The following is an 8,104-nucleotide window of genomic DNA, read 5'->3' on the forward strand; positions in this document are numbered from 1 at the left end:
TTGCAATGTGTGGGATTAGTTTTTTCTATTTTAAATGTGTGCATTGCTTTAGAAAAGCAATAAAGAAATATTAAAAACATAAATTAAGGCAAACACAAGGCTCTGGAGGATTTTCTAATATTAAATTTGAACACATTTTAAATGAAGGACATGTTTCAGGCTCTGAATAGAGCCAAATGATGGAAAAAGAACAGCCAATTTATTTTCACCCTCAGTAGCCTCAAGTTCAGGTTCAAATATCTAGAAGACACTGATTATTGAGTAATCAATAAAACTCCTGGTTGCTGGACACTTTGTCTCATGAATTGTTCCAATAGAACCAGTGATTATTTCACAGGCATTAATGGAATGTGTTTTCCTTTCCAGTATGAGTTTACAGAACCACCATGAGTACCTATATGCATGTTGTTTTCTTGGTATTGACAATTGGCTTCCACTGTATCGTGGGTTTCTTGTTGCACCCCTTGACAAGTCTGCTGGCTGGGTGGGATTAAGGGTTGGACCTGTGATGATGATGAAACAGGGTAAAGTTCAGTGGTTTCCAGAGGTTTTCATGGCTGACCTTGGTCTCAATACTTAGAAACTAAAAACTAATTAACTAGTTTGTAACAGTATGACTATTCTTATTAAGGTAGTTTCCTCCTTGAAAGGAAGAACTTTTTTCTTTGCACTTTTCTCATATTTTTCTCTCTCTCCTGGGTGAATGGAAAATATATTTAACATAGTCCTCTTTAAATAAAGATTCCCTTTGATATTCTCTGATAAAATAGGGTATCACTTTCTCATCATATTCTGAATTAATAAGACTCATAAAAGAATATTACATCAAATTTGAGTTTGATAAATGAGCCAAATGTACTAAGTTAGTTGGTGTGGGAGTTGAAGGAAAATATCAAACTTTAATTCTATATTTTTCCTCCTCTTTCACTTTTCAATTTCTTAGAATAAAAGATCAAAAAAAAATAAATCAAAAGTTAAACTTTATATTTTAAAAATTGAGGTTAGAGTCTCAAGGTATGTGGTAGGAAGGAGAGGGGAAAAAAGTAACATAAGAGATTTAAATTAATGATTGCTTTCATTATATTGTATTGCATTTCCTCATCATAAGAGTATTTGCCTATGTGCTATTAGGTTGGTGCAAAAGGAACATACCTCAAAATTATAAAAGCTATACATCACAAACCCATCTACAACATCATACTGAATGGGGGAAACATTGACAGCATTTCCCCTAAGAACTGGAACAAGACAAGGATGCCCATTGTCATCACTTCTATTTGACATATTACTGGAAATCCTAGCCAAAGCAATCAGTCAAGAGAAAGAAATAAAGGGCATTCTAATCAGGAACGAGGAACAGCTATCCCTGTTTGCTGAAAATACTATCTTTTATCTGGAAAACCCTAAAGGCTCCCCCCCCCCAAAAAAAGACTCCTAGAAGAGATAAATAAATTCAGTAAAGTCTGAGGTTACAAAGTCAATGTACACAAATCAGTAGCATTTCTATATAGTAATAACAGTTAAGTGTTATTACTGAGTGTCAAATCAGGAACTCAAAACCCTTTACAATAGCTACAAAGAACATAAAATACCTAAGAGTACACTTAAGCAAGGAGGTAAAAGATCTCTACATGGAGAACTATGAAACACTGAGGAAAGAAACAAAGATGATACAAAAAAATAGAATAACATCCCATGCTCATGAATAGGTAGAATCAGCACTGTTAAAATGTGCATATTGCCCAAAGTGACTTACAAATTCAATGTAATCCCCATCAAAATACCAATATCATATTTCACAGATCTAGAAAGATTAATCTTATTTGGAACCAAATAGAGCCCAAATAGCCAAAGCAGTCTTAAGCAAAAAGAACAAATCTGAAGGTATCATATTATTAGACTTCAAATTATACTACAAGACTATGGTAATCAAAACAGAATGTCACTGGTTTAAAAGTAGAGACCTCAGAAATAAAACCATCTACCTACAACCAACTGAATTTAACAAAGCAGACAACAACATACATTGGGGAAAGGAAGCCCTATTTAATAAATGGTACCATGAAAACTGGATAGCCACATGCACAAGAATGAAACTGGATCCCTGTCTCTCTCCATATACAAAAATTAAGTCAAGATGGATAAAAGACTTAAATATAAGATGTGAGACCATAAAAATTCTAGAGGAAAACCTAGGAAAAACTCTTTCAGACTTTGGCCTAGGCAAAGACTTTATGACTAAGGCCCCAAAAGCAAATACAGCAACAACAAAAATAAATAAATGGGACTTAATTAAATTAAAAAGCTTCTGAACAGCAAAAGAAATAGTCAACAGAGTAAATAGACAACCTACAGCATGGGAGAAAATATTCACAAATTATACATCTGATAAAGTGCTAATATCCAGAATCTACAAAGAACTCTAACAAATCAGCAAGAAAAAAAAAGAAAAAGAAAAACCAACTCCATCACAAAGCAGGTAAAAGACAGGGACAGAAGTTTTTCAAAAATAGATAAACAAATGGCTAGCAAACATGTGAAAAACTGTTCAACATCACTGATCATCAGGGATATGCCAATTAAAACAATAATGAGGTACCATCTTATCCCTGTTAAAATTGCCATTATTAAAAAATCAAAAAACAAAAGATGCTAGAGTAGATGCAGAGAGAAAGGAATGTTTTTACATTTTTGGTGGGTCTGCAAATTAGTATAATCTCTATGGAAAACAGTATGGAGATTCCTCAAAGAAATAAATGTAGACTTACCATTCCAACCTGTAGTCCCACTGCTGTGTAATTACTCAAGGGAAAAGAACTCATTTTATAAAAAAGACACCTGCACCTGAATATTTATTGCAGCCCAATTCGCAATTACAAAGATGTGAAATCACATCTTTTCATGAGTAGGTAAAGAAAGCCCATCAGTTCATGAGTAGGTAAAGAAAAAGTGGTGTATGTATACCATGGAGTACTACTCAACCATAAAAAGGAATGAAATAATGTCTTTTGCAGAAGCTTGAATGGAACTGGATACCAGTATTCTAAATGACAGATCTCAGGAATGGAAAAAGAAAATAGCACATTTAATCACTAATAATTGGGAGTATGGGCAAAAAGAGATGTAAAGAACATTGGAATCCAAGAAGAGGGGATATAGGGAGAAAGGTAAGTGATTAAAACTTATCTATTGGGCACAAATAACACTATCCTTGCAATGGGCATACTGAAAGTCCTGACTTAAGAATTATATAAGGTACCCATGCAACAAAATCATTTATACCCCCTTAATATTTTGTAACAAAAAAAATGGTGCATTAAGTGTGTGTTCACAGGACAGCTACCTAAAGAGTGTCTCTCAATCTGCGATTATGCTATGTAAGGACAATTGGTAGAAGATCGAAATGAGTCATTGTGTCTCCCTTGCATTTATGTCATTAGGTTATCATGTAGGTTGTGATTTTAGGTGAATCAAAAACCCTAAAGTATAACTGTAAGTAAGTCTCTGAAATTATCTGTTACTAGAGAAAATTATTAATAATTTAAGATAGTTTGCATTCAGGAAGCTTCTGGTAAAATTTTCTGGCTTCTATCTTTCCTTGCTCAATTTTCCTTTATTTCTATCTGCAAACATTTATTAAGCATTTAATAAATGCTCTATGCCAGACATTTGGTTGGAAATGGGGATAAGAAAACATTCGGTACTTCTGCATTCGAGTGCAGAATACAGAGTGAGTCATACAAGTAAATAAGTAAATACTGATATTATTTTATCAACAATAAGATGGATGTACATATGTGATACATTAGGATTTTAATGGAGAGAGTGATCCAAAAAATGTTCCCTTAGAAAATTGCCATGTAAGTCATTATTAGTGAATCACAGGTTAGTTTCCATTACAAAACTAAACCTAATGAATCCTGGCAGGAGCTAAAAGTGTGCTTTAGGAAATGAGGTGAGGAATGGGGTTAGGGTAGGCCAATAACTGGGACATTTACAAATATATGTGTTTGTCCCAATAAAAGTGACTAACGCAATAAGAGGTTTCAGAAAGGCGTTATCCGAATCCAAAGGAGGAAGAGATGACTTCCAGCTAGGAAATAAGAGAAAACTGTATGCAAGAGGTAGCATTTTGCTCTGGGTGTTAAAAATTATAAATTATTTAGATTTGTGAACCTAAAAAAGAAGACTTCTAGGCAGTTGGGAGATTATTGGCAAAACATACAAAGCTATAAATTGCTTCATATGCAGCAACAAACAGTCCATTTTGTGTGAATAAAGGATATATTAATATTAAGTAGCATTATAGGGAATATACTAAATACTTGGAAAAGCTAAAGTGAAATTAAGTGGTTTCTGGTTAATTGCTTTCTCCCATGATGACACTTAGTGTATACCCTGACTTTAGCATTCATCATATCTGATGTAATTATTTGTTTACATATCTCATTTTTTTTCTAAGATGGAGATATCCTCAAGATCAGGAGCTGAATGTCCATTATTAAAATGATAGAACCCAGCTAAGCCTCACAAAAATTACTGACCACTTACTGTGAGCCAGAGTGACAAATGCACTAGAAAGACAGGAGTAAAAAAATAAATAGGAAAAAAGTCCCTATTGGGCGAGTATAGACAACAAAAATAAATCATTAGAATATATTTCAGGTTGGGAGAATGACAATTTTAAATAGGAAAGACATCACTGTTATAATAAGATGACATTTCTGCTAAGACTTGAAAGAGAGGGAGATATTGATGCAGATATTTAGTAGAAGAAAACTGGGGCTAAAGTCTGGCTAACATATAAGGTCCAGCAAGAAGGCTGGTGTTGGTGATACAAAGAGAATGTATCAGAGATACTACAAGATAAAGTTAGAGAAACAATGTAGGGTAGAGAAGGAGGGTAGCAGACCAGCTATGTTGAACAATTGTAAGAATTGTGGCTTTTACTCTGAATGAGATGAGAAGCCTTCACAGAAACTCCAGCCCAAAAGACTCTGTTTGATTTATATTTTAAAAGGATTAGTCTGGGCAGATGGCAAGTACAGCAATGTGTGTGTGTGTATCGCCTCGAAATACACACACACACACACACACACACACACACACATCTCCTCCCCTTACACACACACACAAAGACATAGAGCCTCTAGCATAGTAAAACACAAAACCCATAGACAATATCTACAACTTAAATCAGAGGATTAAATTTCCACAAGAAAACTCCAAATCATGAATAAATGCAGAAAAGCCATTGGCAGCAAGAGGATTCGAACAGTGCTGGCAGCTGCTCAGAAAGAATTGGAGGGCAAGCAAAGGCATTACTCAAGGCCTGAGAACCAGAAAACTCCCAGTTTGAAAAGTTTTCACTGGAAAGCTCAAAGGCTCAATTTGAGATCAGCATCTGAAACCGGCAAATGGTTTTGTCAGGATCTATTTCATGGATGAGTGCAAGTCTGGAAGGAGATGGAGTGGTCTGGATCCTGAGAATTCTCAAAATGCAAAATTAAGTCTCCTTTCTAATCTAATGCCCTGCACGGGAGAAAAGCTACCGTGCACTTGCCTATAACGTAAACAGGGACGAAGAAAGAGAAGGGACTGTTAAAAGTGGGGTGAGGACAGAGCTAGATTTTAGTAACTTGCAAGATTTTTTTTGAACACTTTAAGATAACTGAAGAGGGATCTCTAGAATGTAAGGCTCAAAAGCTGTCCTGCTCACCATTTCCTTTGAAGAGAAGAAAAGCCCATTTCACTTACACGTGAACAATGCATACTGGTGCAATAGAATTGCACTCGAAATGTATGGAGAGAATGTTGGGCAGGGGGAGAGAAATAAGTAGAATAGCATCTCTTCAGATATTAACAAGTCATATCCCAAGTTAGTTGTGTCCACTAAAAAGAACTAGAAACAATAGCCCATTGAGGAACACTGTTAGTGCCCATACTATGGTCTCCATAGCACATTTCCCACTGGACGGGAACAGAGCTCAATGAAGAAATGGCTGAATCTAGGTCCAGAGCAGGACATGTATAAGAGGATCCTGGAAACCGCTGTGTTAGAAATTAAAGACGTTAAAACCTACTAAGCACATGTCAAAATGACTTAGGAACCAACTGCAAAAGGTTTCTACTAAACAACTCTGTGACAATTTGGGCGTCAATAAGAATAATAATGTCAATAAACTGAAATATAAAAAAAATATAATTCATGAGTTCATAGTGATGAAAACCCCACAAAATCTCATTGGTTACTTAGAATTTGTTAGGAATACAGAGATTGTTATGAAACTCATTGGTAACATAGAAGTTCTTAACTGAAAATTTGTAAATAGATGAAAGAGTGCACTATTTATTAATCTAACTTTGCTGTATGTTCTATACCTCACGTTAACCAAATAGCTAATGAGAGAAAGTTTCTCTTTATAGAAGCATTCTAGCTGTTAAATGAATAAGGAAAAATACCCACTAGAATGTAACTACTTTATAGACCCCTAGTAAAATATGAATTGAGGCTGTAATTACTATTGTCCTCTAATGTCACAGCAAAAGATGTGAGTGGATATTTTGTGCCTCCTATGGAAGGAGGTACAAAATAATTTGAATCCTAATTTGAATCTCTTAATTTGAATTTGAATCTCCTAATTTGAATCCTGATTCATATATATTTTAATTTATATATATATATATTTGTGTGTGAATATATTTACATATATATGCTAAAATCTTTATAGGTGAAATGATACTAAATGATATGATAAGATATGATATGGGGAATGTGCTATAAAATAATCCAGGGGTTCAGGAACTGAGGAAAGTTGTAGGTACACACATGAAGTAAGAGTGGTCATAATTGATGACAGTTGAAGCTGGATGATGGGAACTTGGAAATTCATCAAAATAGTCTCATTTTGTGTGTGTTTGAAAGTTACTAAAATATAAAATCTCTCCTCAAAAAATAAAACAAAACAAAAAGTACCACTCTGACTTTTGGACCTAGAATATGTTTGGAGATTGAAAGCAAGGAGACTGGGAATGAAATAGGATGATGATTTACACCAGAGTGATTTTGTAGAGTTAGTGAAAATCGGTCCTATTCTGATTATATTTTGAAGCACAAATCAATAGGATGTGGTGATGTGGGGTGCGAGAGAATGAATGTAGCCAAGGGTTTGTTGTCTGAAAATGGGAGAATGTGGTTGCTGTTTACTTAATTGGGAAAAGCACAGGAGGAGAAGATGCTGAGTGAAGCGTTGGCAATCGGGTGGTTTGATATGGCTGTTGGACATTCACATAGGCAGTGGAAAGTGTGAGACTTTGTTGTCTCGGGGTTACCCAATTCTGCGCTGCTTTTCAGATCAGCATTAACAACAAAGAACTTAGGCTGAATCTGTTATATGACCCAAATTGTCATTCCCTGGTTAAAGCAAGGCCTAGAAAATGATCAATGGTGTCCGTACCTCTCTTTTTTGCACTTCTTGAGAAATTTGCTGACACTCAGCACTTAGAGAATATTTGTCTCAAGGTATTTTGATTATAGCAATAGGAATTATTTTATTTTTTATTTCATCACAGGGGTACAAACGTTTAGGTTACATATATTGCCTTTGCCTCACCTGAGTCAGAGCTTCAAGTGTGTCCATCCCCCAGACAGTGTGCACTGAACCATTAGGCATGTATAGACCCATCCCCTGCTCCCCCCTTTTATCTGTCCAACACCTGATGAATGTTACTACTGTATGTGCACTTAAGTGTTGATCAGTTAATACCGATTTGATGGTGAGTACATGTGGTGCTTGCTTTTCCATTCTTGTGACACTTCCCTTAGTAGAGTGGACTGCAGCTCAACCCAGGATGATACAAGAGGTGCTAGATCACCATTGTTTTTTGTGGCTACGTAGAAGAACTACATGGTCTGAAAAGAGCATCAGAGAATAGCAGAATGTTGAAGGAGTTGGGCAATTCACATTTATTTCAAAACGTCCAAAATTACAATTATCTCCATTTCATATATGTACATGCTTATATTTCTTAAAACTGATATGGTAAATGCTGCATTAAATTCTTTAAAATAGCATGTAGCAATAAATTTAAAATATATATTTGC

This window comes from Microcebus murinus, chromosome 10 (genome assembly GCF_040939455.1).
Source record: "Microcebus murinus isolate Inina chromosome 10, M.murinus_Inina_mat1.0, whole genome shotgun sequence".
Taxonomy (NCBI): Eukaryota; Metazoa; Chordata; class Mammalia; order Primates; family Cheirogaleidae; genus Microcebus; species Microcebus murinus.